Source organism: Cydia splendana, chromosome Z (genome assembly GCF_910591565.1).
Source record: "Cydia splendana chromosome Z, ilCydSple1.2, whole genome shotgun sequence".
In the NCBI taxonomy this organism is placed as follows: Eukaryota; Metazoa; Arthropoda; class Insecta; order Lepidoptera; family Tortricidae; genus Cydia; species Cydia splendana.
Window position 1 is genome coordinate 48,104,618 of NC_085987.1, and position 15,741 is coordinate 48,120,358.

Here is a 15,741-nt window from a genome sequence, read left to right on the forward strand (position 1 = left end):
AGAAATAAGACCTAGATTGATCGAAATATCGCCCCCTAAAACCCCCATATAGCAAATTTCATCGAAATCGTTAGAGCCGTTTCCGATATCCCTGAAATATATATATAAATAATAAATATACAACAATTGCTCGTTTATAGGTCATATATTAGATATATAGATAGATTAGATAGATAGATTTATCTATAAGATTACCGTTTCGCCAGTTTTTATTATTATTTAGAGGTAAGGTGGTGGAACTGGTGCTCGACGCGGTCCCAGTACATTTAATCTTGAAACTTAAGTCATTGTCAATAGAGCTGACAGCAGGGTGTCATCTATTGGGCATTAGCATGTCGAGCACTAGTACCACCACCTTAATGCTTCCAAGGCTTACCTGTGGTGTTAATCACGCATGGTACAACACGTTCCTTTGAACTTTTAGTTACTGAAACAAGGTTACTGAATATTACTTAACGTCAATTATAAATATTCATGTAAATAATGAGGAACTGACCCGTTCCACCATGAGTTACTGACAGTGTCAAAACTGACATATACGCTAACGTCTACGTAATTTACATTCTATACATCTCGCTCGCAATCGAGTATGAGCGAGATGCTAAGTTACATTAGATAGAAACTAAGTTACATTCTCGATAGCGTTTATGTCAGTGCCAAACTGGTGGTAGAGTCGGACCAAAAAACTCTGCAGCGGATTCAATAGCCCACGCAGTGCAAGTGTCATTTATACGTCATAATTTAATAGAAGTTTGACGTTTAAAATAACACTTTCACTGCGTGGGCTATCAAATCCGCTGCAGACTAGTTTTTTTGAGAATCAAGGAACAAACGGTCATTTATATTAATGCGTAATGGTTTAACATTGCATCTTAAGGTTAGACCTACAGTTTCCTTAATTGAATATAATGGTGCTAAATTTTATACACTATGGTTTTTCTTTTACATTTCTATTGCTACAGAAAATCGGAGCTTAGTATTTCTCTAATTATTAAATTATTATTAACAAATACTAAACTTATTTACCTGCAAAGGTATTAAGTTACTGCACTAAATATACGCCATACACAATATATCTAGTTAAATATTTTACTTTATAAAATATAGCCCTAGCTGTTTTCTTTCACAAACAAATGCTTCGGTCGAAAACGATCGCATCGAAAAACAGTGTATTGATAAAGATAAGATAAAAGATAAAAAATAGTTTATTCAAGTAGGCATATTACAATGCGCTTATGAACGTCAAATAAACCTTTACCGACTCCAACCGTACACCTCTGCCCCGAGAAGATTTAATAGAATCGGCCGTTAGCCACGTCTTGGATAAACAAATAAACTCGGCCGTTAGCCACGTCACGGATAAATAAATAAAATCATAATGTGACTGCGCAACTTGTGAGAAAAACTCATGAGATTTGGAGCGCAATTCCCTCACGTTTTGTTAATAACCAGTTATGTTACTAAACGACATTATTCGCTAAAAAGGAATTATTCGTGTTATTGATTTTGGTATTTAGTATTAATAATAAAATCTTTTTTTCTACTCGTCGACTGTAATTCTTGAATTAAGAATTCTTATACCAAAATGCAATTGGGTATTTTTAATATATGGGCTCCCAACTCAACGATAATATTCATTCGTCGCAACTACTTGAACGTTAGGTGACTTGTTGATAATGCTTCAACGTCAATACGTAACTTGTTATGTACTTAATTCCCTTTGCGGTCTACAGATGGCATTGTTTTCGAACGTTTTAACTTTGATATTTATATTGGAATATGAATAAAGACTAATTCAATTTCATAATAAAGGCGTTTAACTACTTAAATGTTTTATATTTATAAATAGGGTCTATGACTAGTTACAAAGTACCCAATGAAAGGGCTTTGTGAGTAGATCACAAATATATAACATGCTGTAACATTTCATTTTCAATACTTGGTCTAACAAATTATTAGAAAACGTTAAAAATATTCACAATCCACTGTTGACCTTTCAAGTGCATAATTTTCTGTTACATTAAACTACAACTATTATTAAAAGAAAAAAAAACCCGACTGTTGACATATATTTTAGTAGTGGTCTTTTTACCAGCTTTCATTTGGTAACCAAATTGCTACAGTAAGAAAAATAACAAACCCCCTCTCCTCCATTTTTTCATTTGCGGGCGTCATTATAAAAATTATATAGCCTGTGTCACTAATACCGCACAGACACATAGTGACACAGGCTATACAAATTTTGAAAATGACGCCCACAAATGCAAAAACAGGCTTTTTTTTTTACTGTAGTAATATGGGTACCAAATGAAAACTAGTAAAAAGACGACTACAAAAATATATGTCAACAGTCGGGTTTTTTGTTTTTCTTTTATTAATACTTGTTGTTTAATGTAACAGAAAATTATACTTATTTCAACTTGATGTACTTTTCTTATTTTTTGATATATCTGGTTAGTTATATTTTAACATTATAATATATATATGATATTCACAGTCACTTGGTATGTATTTTGGATTAATCCATTCAGCCATTTTCAATTTAGAGCACTTGAAAGTCAACTGTGGATTGTAATTTTTTTAACGTATTCTAAGAATTTGTTAGACTAAGTATTGAATATGATACATTATGTTATATATTTGTAATTTACTCACAAAGCCCTTTCATTTGGTACCCCACATGGTATGTTAAAAAGAATATAAAAAATAAGATTTGTAGCCGACTTTATGACGTCACAGCAACTACCCCCACCACTTTCGCGGTTGTCATCTCATATATTAGTGTTCAGGGCATTACACTGAATGCATCGATACCATATTTACCCATATCTGAGACGACATGACCTAAAGTCGAGTTCTAGAAGACTTCGTAAACAGGCCGGGCCTCTAACGTGGCGAGAAGTAAGGCCGGGCCTCTAAAGTGGCGAGAAGTAAGGCCGGGCCTCTAACGTCGCGAGAAGTAGTCGCCCATTCTAACCTGATTTCTGTATTTCCTGCGCAAGTTAAATATTGACAAGGAAATTAATAGAACATTTAAAAAATACAATGTACTTACCTGGTATCGGACACTCGCATCTAATGATAGCACCTTTAACTGCCTTGGACCCTGAAAAAACCAAAATTCATGTTAACTCCATACATCAGTTTTCTTACCAACACGCGCGATTTTTCTTAGTCGATATCTAGCGTCAAGTAGCGGAATTTATCAGAACTGTTAGTTGACAATAGATGTCTCGGCGAACGAAAACCATAATACTCAACAATTCTCAGCTATAACCGGATTAACAGGAAGTTTATTTTCAACCCCTTCTCCTTATAATATTAGTTGTAAATTGTTTAAGTAGTACATTTTTCGTCAGTAGCTACACTTGTGGCATCTGGTGTCAAGTAGGGGTACTTGTTAGTTCCACTACTTGACTTTAGATGTCGACTACGAAATAACGCGCGAAAACTGATGTATGGAGTTACCACTCTTTCTTTACTTATATTACTCTATGTCACAGACCTGAAGACCTAGTCATACCCGCGTCATACCTATTATCATAGAAAGCAAATTTATACTACATTAAGCAGCGTTCACCCATACGACTGACTATTAACCCCCTTATTCATAAAACTTTACGGGCCTGATTTAGTTAAATTATATTTTATCCCTTTCTTGGTTTCTTAGAAATACATAAGTCAAAAAGGACAGATAAGGACAAGCGATTATTAGCTAATTGAGGTTTGTAGCGCGTTTGTAGCGGGGGTATATATGTCGGCGGCCGATCGTAAGATCAGGCATATCGTGAAACGTGAAAATCTCTGACTCGTTCCCAGAGGGGCTACCGCGAAAACCGATATTCGCAAATTGCGGGGATCTTTCTCTTTTACTCCAATGAAGGCGTAATAAGAGTGACAGAGAAAAATGCCCGCAATTTGCGAACTTCGATTTTCGCGGTTACAGCCCTGAGTCGACGGAGCCCCGCTACGCGGGGCTCCTATTTCTGGGCAGTTTGCCCTTCGGGCATCTGAAGCAACCTAATGAACCTATCCTACCTATATATTGGTTTGATGTGACTATCGTCAAAACATTACACAGGAACATTACGATCTGCCTGATCGTACGATCGGCCTACGACATATATATTAAGTACATATATTAAGTGAGTTAAACCGTATAATTATCTTTTAATCACACTTGTCGAAAAATATGTTATTTCATGCAGGTGTACTAAAGGACGAATACACAAAGTTCCCGCGGGAATTATGGATTGTTAAAAAAGCTATAACTCTCTACGGAGTTGCTAGTTAATTACTGGTTTGATTATATGTTGTAGAACATGAAAAAATAATGGACACGTGCCTCGTTATTTCGGCTCAAACTCATATTTTACAAAATAAAAACACACTTGAAAGTTTCTTACTTCTCATCGTTTCACTCACTTCACTCGAAATAAAAAAACACGTGTCCATTATTTTTTCATGTTCTCCAACATATAATCCAACCAGTAGGTTAATTAACCGATTCGGTGCTGATGACACGCCTGCCGTATTATCAATGTTTTTTACACATGGCTGATGACACGGTACTGCCTGTTATCATATTCTATGGCGCATGGCATGGCTGCCGTGTCATGAAATGATTGTTCCGCGCCACAGCCAAAATTTTTCGAAAATGGAACACGCAACGAATCGGTTAATTAGCAATATGCTTGAACAAAACTCTCTACGGAAGTTAGAGTTTTTTGTCAATTTCAGTACTTTGGAGGACAATTTCTCCCAATAGTTAGGTTGAGTCTTAGGCCACCAAACGAAGGAAAAACGGGGGAAATAATATGCGTAGTCGCGTATTTTGGCATAGTTGTAGGGAATGGTGTATTAAACAACATATTAAAAGTACCGGAGGGTGGGGCTGAAGCTAACGGGTACAGCGGGGTTTAAAGGTCCCTTTTTATAGTTTTCCGTAAATAATTCGTGAACGGTAGCCCATAGCAAAAAATTGTCTGATACGTAAATAATCTGAATAAAACACGACAACTTTTAGTTTGCGTCTTATAAACATGGTTTTAGATACATTTAATTATATATATACAGGGTGATCAATCCAAATGTGTCAGTAGGGAGAAGTCAGAAACTATGAGAGATAGCGATATCTGTTCTTACGAACCATGGCTTTGATTTTAGATTAAATAATAATGACATTCACACTTTTTTTACTCTCATATTACATAACCGGGAATCGAACCTGGTCAAAGTCTCTGTAAACAATGTTAGGTATAAAAACTGCAAGTTTTTTCGTTGTTATTGTTGATGGTGCGAATCAAAAGTTACAAGGAACACATTTTCAATATTGTTTAAGCAATTGAAAGAAAAACCCAACAAGAGATAATTATTTTATTCCGTAAATGTTCAAAATGGTAGTAGCCATTTTCCTGGATGCAAAGATTAATTATTTTGGGTAAAAGTTAATAAGTGTTCTATTTTCAAATGCAGGCGTGCCAATTTATTTAAAATTGGCACGCCCGTTGAACGAATGCGTTCTGATTTTAAATAAATGCAATTTTGTAATGCATAACATCGATGCAGATAAGATATGCATAAGTGGTCTATTCAGATAAAATGATTAATAATGATGACCGATGCATACTAATGACAACATTTTGCAAATTATTTAAATTGTGGTCATTTCAGTGTAATGTTTACACAAGATTTCATAGCAAAATTTAGTCCTTATACTTTCAGGATCAATTATACAAACAAATACTACACGCGATTACATAAAGAATATTGACCAGGTTCGATTAACGGTTATGTATGAGAGTGAAAAAAAGTGTGAATGTCATTATTATTAAATCTAAAATCGAAGCCATGGTTCCTAAGAACAGATATCGCTATCTCTCATAGTTTCAGACTCCTCCCTACTGACCCAGTTGGATTAACGACCCTGTATATACTTATTTTCACGTAGGTACACAAATGACCATAAAATTAAAATCTATGTTGCATAGATACAATACCTACCTACCTATACTTTTGTTCATATTTAGGTTAAAACATGATTAAAACCCAAACCACGGTACTAAGAGTACCGTGATTGCTTCTGACCGGTATAGAGATACCAGTAGGTACTAGTTTTTTTGTGACGCAAACTGACAACGGCAGCAGGATGTAAGTATGTGATTCTTATGTAGTCAACTAACAAGAGGAAGAGGATACATGGGATAAGTACATTAAAAAAAAAAACAAATATAAACATAATAATCTTTATAATTTTTATAAATCATCTTTACTAAAAAAATGGATAATATTTTATTTCGTCCTTTTGGATGTGGGATTTCTTTATTTTTGCAAAAAGTTTTTGTTTCGAAAATAACGACTTATGTGTATGTAAAATGTGAAACGTTATTCGACTAAACATTGCTTAAACGAAACGATTACTCTGCCAAATGGAAATATGCCAATAATAGTTCTGCTAATTTACACAGAAACGAACTGAACGGTATGTGAACCAAGACTCTACGTAACGTTAGTCGACCAAAAGTTACATTTACTTACAAATAAATGACTCTGCGAAACGATGTTCGGCGAATCGTTGTCGGCGAATCGATTATCTGCTAAAAGTTCCTCGGACAATCATTAGGTACCCGTTCCGAATCTATTGTTCTTATGAACAGCAAGCGTCATCGGGAGCGGTCGCTGCGAGCGTCGTCGGTGACGAGTCAAAACGTGTTTTTAGTACAAAATATTCTATTTTGAAAGGCAAGTAAGTACATTTTATGTTATCTTGTCATAGTAATTATCTCGAAGTTTAATTCTAGATGCTTCTATTGCTTATTAAAGTATCTTCCTTTTATAACGCAATTTTTATTCAAACAATCCAGTGATTTTTTTTAAATACCTATTTAATTTCTTAAACTGACTAATTGGGCAAAATGGATCGGGCAAAGCGGATAGCGTGTTCACTTTGAATTTATAAGGTAAAATTTCAGTTCATAATCACCCGCACCGGCACCCTGGGCAAAGCGAATATAATATATTTTTTTACGTTTTGTTCAAAATTACAGCAATTATTAAACCTAGGAGGCTAGTGTTGTTTTAAATTAAAAGTTTATTATATACAAAGACAGTTCACTATGCCCCGACTTCCCCTACGAGGAGTATCGGAATACAACGCGAATCGGCTCAGACTAAATCTATTGACACCTATTTAAAATATTTCTTATTAGTGGTGCGTAGTATTAGTAGTCGCTGGCGTATCTGGCAGACCGAGCTTTGCTCGAAAAACATATAAAAAATCAAAAATGCGCGTTTTAAAAGAAATAAGACCTAGATTGATCGAAATATCGCCCCCGAAAACCCCCATATAGCAAATTTCATCGAAATCGTTAGAGCCGTTTCCGATATCCCCGAAATATATATATAAATAATAAATATACAACAGTTGCTCGTTAATAGGTAATAGATTAGATAGATAGATTTATCTATAAGATTACCGTTTCGCCAGTTTTTATTATTATTTAGGTAAGGTGGTGGAACTGGTGCTCGACGCGGTCCCAGTACATTTAATCTTGAAACTTAAGTCATTGTCAATAGAGCTGACAGCAGGGTGTCATCTATTGGGCATTAGCATGTCGAGCACTAGTACACTTACCTGTGGTGTTAATCACGCATGGTACAACACGTTCCTTTGAACTTTTAGTTACTGAAACAAGGTTACTGAATATTACTTAACGTCAATTATAAATATTCATGTAAATAATGAAGAACTGACCCGTTCCACCATGAGTTACTGACAGTGTCAAAACTGACATATACGCTAACGTCTACGTAATTTACATTCTATACATCTCGCTCGCAATCGAGTATGAGCGAGATGCATAGAAACTAAGTTACATTCTCGATAGCGTTTATGTCAGTGCCAAACTGGTGGTATAGTCGAGAGTAGAGTAGAAGAGTAAGTAGGCAGCGGAACGATGGCCTACTGCAAGAGGCAAACGGGAGCACCGCTTCCAAATCCTGCTGGCGTTGCTCCGGGCGCCCTCGACAGCGCGGCCATGCCTAAGGGCGTGGACGTGCAGTCGGGTGGAGGAGCCGCTAAGTCCAGGAGGCAGAAGAGGCGTGCGAAGGCGCGAGCAAGAACGGACGCGGAATCGGTGTCCGGACCCTCCACAAGTGGAGCGGGAAGGCCACAGAATAAGAAGTCACTGGGGGCCAGTGGCGATTCATCTCTGCTCGCTGGTGACTCCAAGAGAGCGAAGGTAGGGGGATCGTTCGCAGAAGTCACGGCGAGCGAGAAGATGGCCATCGTCCCAGTGGCCTTTCCTGCCGAGAAAGTGGTGCAGGAGCATATGCCGGCCATCGTAGGAGCTCTGCTTTTATCTCTTGACGAGGCCGAAGAACCTATGCCCGACATCACACTCGGCAACCTCGTAGGGGGCGCGCTCAACGTCACCTGCAAGGGGAAGGAATCCGCGGCATGGCTCGGCACGGTAATCGGAGGTGGAGAGATTGCCGGGCTGCGCCTGAAGGTCGTGAGTGCCAAAGATCTGCCGAAACCGGTCAAGATGGCCTGGAGAACGGTGGTCGATGGCACTCAGGACATGGCGAGAGCCCTCAGGGTGCTGCAGAGGAGGAACCCTAGGCTGCGCACGAGCGAGTGGAAGGTAGTCGACACCGTGGGGTCGGGGCCGATCACCAGGCGAATCGTACTGATGGACCGGGTGTCGGCCGCCGTCATCAAGGAGGCCGACTACGTTCTGCATTCGGGGCTCGACACCAGCCACTTCAAGCTTCTGGAGGAAGCGCGGGAGCAGGGGCCTGGGGGGGCTGAGGTCGAGCCGTGTAGGGAGGGGGGAGAGGGGGGGGAGGTAGCCCAGAAGACTACGGTCGCTGTGGCGACAGGGGGGGGCCCGGAACGGGAGGCGCCACCAGCCGGTGACGCACCTGTGGAGGTGGCGGAGGATCAGTCGGAGGAGGCGGGGGGCATGGTGCAGCTAGGAGAGGACCATGCTGGACCGCGCATGTCTCGAGCATCGTCACCGATTTCATCGATGGCGGGCTCAGAGGATCTGCGTGGTCTGGCGGAACTCTACCTGGAGGGTACCATGTCACCCATGTCCTTCGACGACACGGTCCAGGAGGTGGCTGCTGATCTCAGCACCACCAAACAATAAACGCCGCAATGGAGGGCTTAAGGTGCGTACAGATTAATCTCCAGCACAATAAAGCAGCCACTGCCCTTCTGGCTAAGCTGTTAAAAAGCGATAAATTGCTATTGCTGTGCCCTACCAGGGCCCATGTGAAACTTACTTTTACCATGTAACACCAAATGTAACCATGGATGCAATAAATAAACTGATAAACTGATAAATTCGATATTGCTCTTATTCAAGAACCATACATTTACAAAGGCGAGATAAGAGGCTTAAACGGTACTGGCGGGACATTGTTATATGTTTGTCCTGAGAGTACTATGAGGACATGTATCTATGTTAAAAATGGCATTGACGCTCTGCTTCTACATGCTTTCTGTTCTAGGGATCTGACTACGGTCATATCCAAAACAAGGGGGGGGGGGGGGGGGGTAAGGCACTAATCATCTCATCAGCCTACCTTCCCTACGAGGCAGCGGATCCAATCACTGGGCAATTGAGGCATCTCGCTGTTTACGGCAGCCAGGCGAACATCGACCTGATCATCGGCTGCGATGCAAATGCTCACCACGTCATCTGGGGGAGCTCGGATGTCAACAGAAGAGGGGAGAAGGTACTGGATTTTCTGGTAAGCTCTTCTTTACAACTATTAAATAAAGGCAATGAACCGACATTCGTCAATGCAAGGCGGGGTGAGGTTATTGATATAACGCTAGCGTCCAACAACGCGAGTAATAAGATTAGCTCATGGCATGTCTCTGGGGTGATTTCTTTATCGGACCACAGATATATATGCTTCAGGTATAAGACTAAAATCCAATTAGAAACTATACGCAAACGGAATCCCAGGAACACCAACTGGTTAGCGTTCAAAAGCGACCTGGAGGTGGAACTGGGAGACCCTTTAAAGGCAAGTTAAACTCTATTATTGACATAGAACTTGAAACAGACAGAATAGCACAAGCTGTCTATACAGCTTGGACAAACAACTGCCCGAAAAAGAAAATCCTGGCGAAGAAGGTGCCCTGGTGGAACCCGGAGATTGCAAAACTCCGGAAGGAAACCAGGGCTGTCTTCAATGATGCTAAAAGGACCAATGACTTCGAGCATTACGCGCGAAAACTCACGGAATACAGCAAAGCTGTGAGGAAAGCAAAAAGGAAAGCATGGATGAACCATTGCGATCAAATCAGGTCCATACCGGAAGGCATGAGACTAACAAAGGCACTAGCCGCAACGAAGTCAGTTCCACTTACTTCCATTAGAAGAAGTGACGGAAGAATGACTGAAACGGGGCTAGAAACTCTCAAAGTTATGTGTGACACACACTTCCCAGGCTCGATAATACATCAGAGCGTAACGGACGATGTAGCAACCGGTGCAATGGAACAATCCATCAGCACGACCAGGTACAACTGGGACACGTCTAAAAAGGTAGTAGATCACGATAAGATACAATGGGCACTATCCACATTTCAACCATACAAAGCCCCGGGGCCAGATGGAATCTACCCCATACTACTACAAGAGGGCGCCAATGTACTAATACCGCACTTAGGTAGACTGTACAGAGCGTGCATAGCCTTCGGACACGTACCGCGTGTGTGGAGGATGGTAAAGGTAACGTACTTGCCTAAACCAGGCAAAGCAGATTACACAGAAGCCAAATCATACAGGCCGATAAGTCTGTCATCGTTTTTCCTCAAAACACTGGAGAAACTGGTAGACAGACACATAAGGGATGGTCCTTTTAAGAGGCATCCGCTGCACCAAATGCAGTGTGCGTATCAGCCGGGTAAATCGACTGAGACGGCACTACACCTGGTGACAACCAGAGCGGAACAGGCGATAGAGAACAAAGAACTATGTCTGGCCCCTTTTATAGACGTGGAGGGGGCATTTGACCGCACCACGTATCAGGCAATCAATATTGCAGCATCTAAACATGGCATAGAACCAACAATCTGTAGATGGATTGGTACTATGCTAAATAGCCGACTAATAAAATCCTCCCTTATGGGAGATGAAATATTAGCTACGGCCACGAAGGGTTGTACACAGGGTGGGGTTCTCTCACCAACTCTCTGGAGTCTGGTAGTTAACTCACTGTTGGAAGAACTAAACAAAGGCCCAATACATACGGTAGGGTACGCAGATGATTTAGTGATTCTTGTAAACGGGAAATTCCCGGGAACAGTATCGGAAATCATGAATAAAGCACTGAAGCAAGTGGAGAGATGGTGCAACTGTCATCAACTCTCCATAAACCTAGGCAAAACAGTGGTAATACGTTTACCAGGAAAAAGACATGAAGCAGCTGAAGCTTTATGGAAGGGTACTGGAAATGTCCAATGAAATGAAATATCTAGGCGTTACACTAGATAAAGAGCTGAACTGGAGAAAGCATGTCGAACTAACAACCACCAAGGCACTTAGAGTGTTTGGAATGTGTAGATCGGCTTATGGCAAAACGTGGGGTCTAAACCCAAAGGTACTAAGATGGATCTATACCATGATGGTAAGACCAATCATCTTGTATGGATGCCTGGCATGGTGGCCAAGGACACTAAAGAGCACATGCAGGGATGCCCTTATCAAAATACAAAGAACGGCATGCATGGCTATTACTGGCGCGTTTAGAACGACGCCAACAGCGGCGATGGAGGTACTGCTAGACCTCTCGCCGCTACACCTAGTGATACAATCTGAGGCGCGGAAATCGCTACACAGGTTGACCCTAACAGGCCTCTGGAACGATAGCAAGCCAAAGACCAAACACACAAACATGGAATGTGACAATTTCATGATAAGGATTACGAACATGGGCTGCGATAAGATGCAACCCAAGTTTGTGTTCCATAAGAATTTTAACGTTAAAATTCCAACAAGGGCTGAGTGGACCGAAGGTCTTGAAGCACCAATCTCTGATGAAAACGACATCATATGGTACACAGATGGGTCTAAGACAGAATCTGGTACGGGGGCAGGCATTTATGCAAATGACTTTAGTAGTAGTTTAAGCATGAGCAATTACGCCACTGTCTTCCAAGCCGAGACATTCGCTATAATTGCGTGCATGAGAATATAGTTAGGCGAATCCAAGGGAAGAATATCTAATATACTCAGCGACAGCCAGGCCGCTTTCAAAGTGCTCGAAGCGCCCAGACTGGACTCTAGACTGGTATATAATGGCGTCCAAGCTCTGAACCAGCTTGGAAGGCAAAACAGGGTGCAACTGGCATGGATCCCAGGGCACGAGGGATTCATAGGCAATGAAAATGCAGATGAACTCGCCTGAGCCGGATCTGTAAGTAACCTTATAGGTCCGGAACCATTCGTGGGGTTCTCACAGGGAACCATCACAACGGCTATTAAAGACCATACCAAGACCAAACACCAGGAAGAATGGGATAGTCTGACGGGTCTAAAGCATGCAAAGCTCTTTATGCAAGGAATATACTCCGGCTGGAGCAAAAAGCTTTGGAAACTTAGCAAAAGACAACTCCAAATCATAACGGCGGTGTTTACTGGCCATTACTGGGTCAAAGGATTTCTGGCCAAGATGGGACACTCTGACAACACCGATTGTCGTATGTGTGGCGAAGAGGAAGAGACAGTAAGACACTTAATGTGTGAATGTCACGCCCTCGCCAGACAAATAATGAAGGACTTTGGAGCAGGATACCTGGAACCAAAGGACTTTAAAACGCTACCCATGAGCTCCATCATCCGACACATGGATATGGTGGGAAAAGCTCTTGAGTAGTTGACGGATCTCTTCTAGGGGGTAACTGCACAAAAGATCCCTATGGGTCGAAGTGTATCCGCAAGGGCCCCCGAAAACAATAAGATAAGATAAGATAAGGTGGCAGAGTCGGACCAAAAAACTCTGCAGCGGATCGATAGCCCACGCAGTGCAAGTGTCATTTATACGTCATAATTTCATAGAAATTTGACGTTTAAAATAACACTTTCACTGCGTGGGCTATCAAATTTAAGACTTAAGCCACATGGGATATTGTTAGGCGCATTTTTTTCGAGAATAAAGGAACAAACGGTTATTTATATTAATGCGTAATGGTTTAACATTGCATCTTTAGGTTAGACCTACAGTTTCCTTAATTGAATATAATGGTGCTAAATTTTATACAGAAAATCGGAGCTTAGTATTTCTCCAATTATTAAATTATTATTAACAAATACTAAACTTATTTACCTGCAGAGTTATTAAGTTACTACACTAAATATACGCCATAAACAATATATCTAGTTAAATATTTTACTTTATAAAATATAGCCCTAGCTGTTTTCTTTCACAAACAAATGCTTCGAACGAAAACGATCGCATCGAAAAACAGTGTATCTGTTGTCAAAATATTCGTTTGCATGAAAATCGGCCGTTAGCCACGTCTCGGATAAACAAATAAATTCGGCCGTTAGCCACGTCTTGTATAAACAAATAAAATCGGCCGTTAGCCACGTCTTGGATAAACAAATAAAATCGGCCGTTAGCCACGTCTTGGATAAACAAATAAACTCGGCCGTTAGCCACGTCTCGGATAAATAAATAAAATCATAATGTGACTGCGCAACTTGTGAGAAAAATTCATGAGATTTGGAGCGCAATCCCCTCACGTTTTGTTAATAACCAATTATGTTACTAAACGACATTATTCGCTAAAAAGGAATTATTCGTGTTATTGATTTTGGTATTTAATATTAATAATAAAATCTTTTTTTCTACTCGTCGACTGTAATTCTTGAATTAAGAATTCCTATACCAAACTGCAATTGGGTATTTTTAATGTATGGGCTCCCAACTCAACTATAATATTCATTCGTCGCAACTACTTGAACGTTAGGTGACTTGTAGATAATGCTTCAACGTCAATACGTAACTTGTTATGTACTTAATTCCCTTCGCGGTCTACAGATGGCGTTGTTTTCGAACGTTTTAACTTTGATATTTATATTGGAATATGAATAAAGACTAATTCAAGTTCATAATAAAGGCGTTTTACTACTTAAATGTTTTATATTTATAGATAGGGTCTATGACTAGTTACAGGGTACCCAATGAAAGGGCTTTGTGAGTAGATCACAAATATATAACATGCTGTAACATTTCATTTTCAATACTTGGTCTAACAAATAATTAGAAAACGTTAAAAAATTCCCCAATCCACTGTTGACTTTCAAGTGCATAATTTTCTGTTATATTAAACTACAACTATTATTAAAAGAAAAAAAAACCCGACTGTTGACATATATTTTAGTAGTGGTCTTTTTACCAGCTTTCATTTGGTAACCAAATTGCTACAGTAAGAAAAATAACAAACCCCCTCTCCTCCATTTTTTCATTTGCGGGCGTCATTTAAAAAAAATATATAGCCTGTGTCACTAATATCGCACAGACACATAGTGACACAGGCTATACAAATTTTGAAAATGACGCCCACAAATGCAAAAACGGGGTTTGTTTTTTTATACTGTAGTAATATGGGTACCAAATGAAAACTAGTAAAAAGACGACTACAAAAATATATGTAACAGTCAGGTTTTATGTTTTTTTTTTAAATAGTTGTAGTTTAATGTAACAGAAAATTATACTTATTTCAACTTGATGTACTTTTCTTATTTTTTGATATATCTGGTTAGTTATATTTTAACATTATAATATATATGTCGTAGTCAGATCGTATAATCCGCCGTATTACATTACGGCTAGCCGTTTTCAAAAACAGGGGCGTTTTGAAATGCGGCGGTTCGACGATTAGCCGGATTGTCATTGCGATACGTTCTTCAATAAGGCGGCCTACGTTTAGCCGCATCGTACTACTATTTTAGATTGTAGAGTGACCAGTTCTTTCGGTCGCCTACGTAACCGGAGTTTGACAATGTTTGCAATTTAATTTATTTTTACCATGGTCCCACCGCACTACACGTGTTTCTTTTCCAAAACATTTCCTTCACAACTTAAATAGACGGAGCTCCGCAAGCGGGGCTCCTATTTCTGGGCGGTTTGCCCTTCGGGCATCAGAAGCTACCTAACGAACCTAACCTACTTATTACCTACCTACGCTGTTTTCCTCAAAGTGTAATGTTTTCACGGACGTCTCACTAAATCAATAGGTAGGTAGGTTAGGTTCGTTAGGTAGCTTCAGATGCCCGAAGGGCAAACCGCTCAGAAATAGGAGCTCCGCGAAGCGGGGCTCCGTCTAGTTAAGTTGCGAAGGAAATGTTTTTTGAAAAGAAACAGTCCGACGAACTCCAGATTTGATGGACACCCCAGCGTTTGTCAGGCAGCGCCACAGGTGTTAAAAATGGGAACTAAAAACTGTCAAAGCGGCGGCTAATGACTCGCTGTATTACATTACGGCTAGTCGTGTTGAAGAACGTATGGCGCCGAATACATTCCGGCGGATTCTCATTCAGCCGCATTCAATCCGGCTAATTGTTAAACCGCCGCATTTCAAAACGCCCCTGTTTTTGAAAACGGCTAGCCGTAATGTAATACGGCGGATTATACGATCCGACTGCGACATATATATGATATTCACAGTCACTTGGTATGTATTTTGGATTAATCCATTCAGCCATTTTCAAT

The 15,741-nt window shown here is 40.2% G+C and overlaps 1 long non-coding RNA gene across 1 annotated transcript; it reads right to left on the reverse strand.

Annotated features, from left to right (window-relative positions):
- Window positions 1–375: 375 nt before the first annotated feature.
- On the reverse strand, window positions 376–7,687 carry LOC134805156 (uncharacterized). Its single transcript, XR_010146248.1, has 3 exons — window positions 7,634–7,687; window positions 3,056–3,106; window positions 376–427 (listed from the first exon to the last, which is right to left on the reverse strand). It is a non-coding gene; the product is annotated as an uncharacterized LOC134805156 (long non-coding RNA).
- Window positions 7,688–15,741: the final 8,054 nt, after the last annotated feature.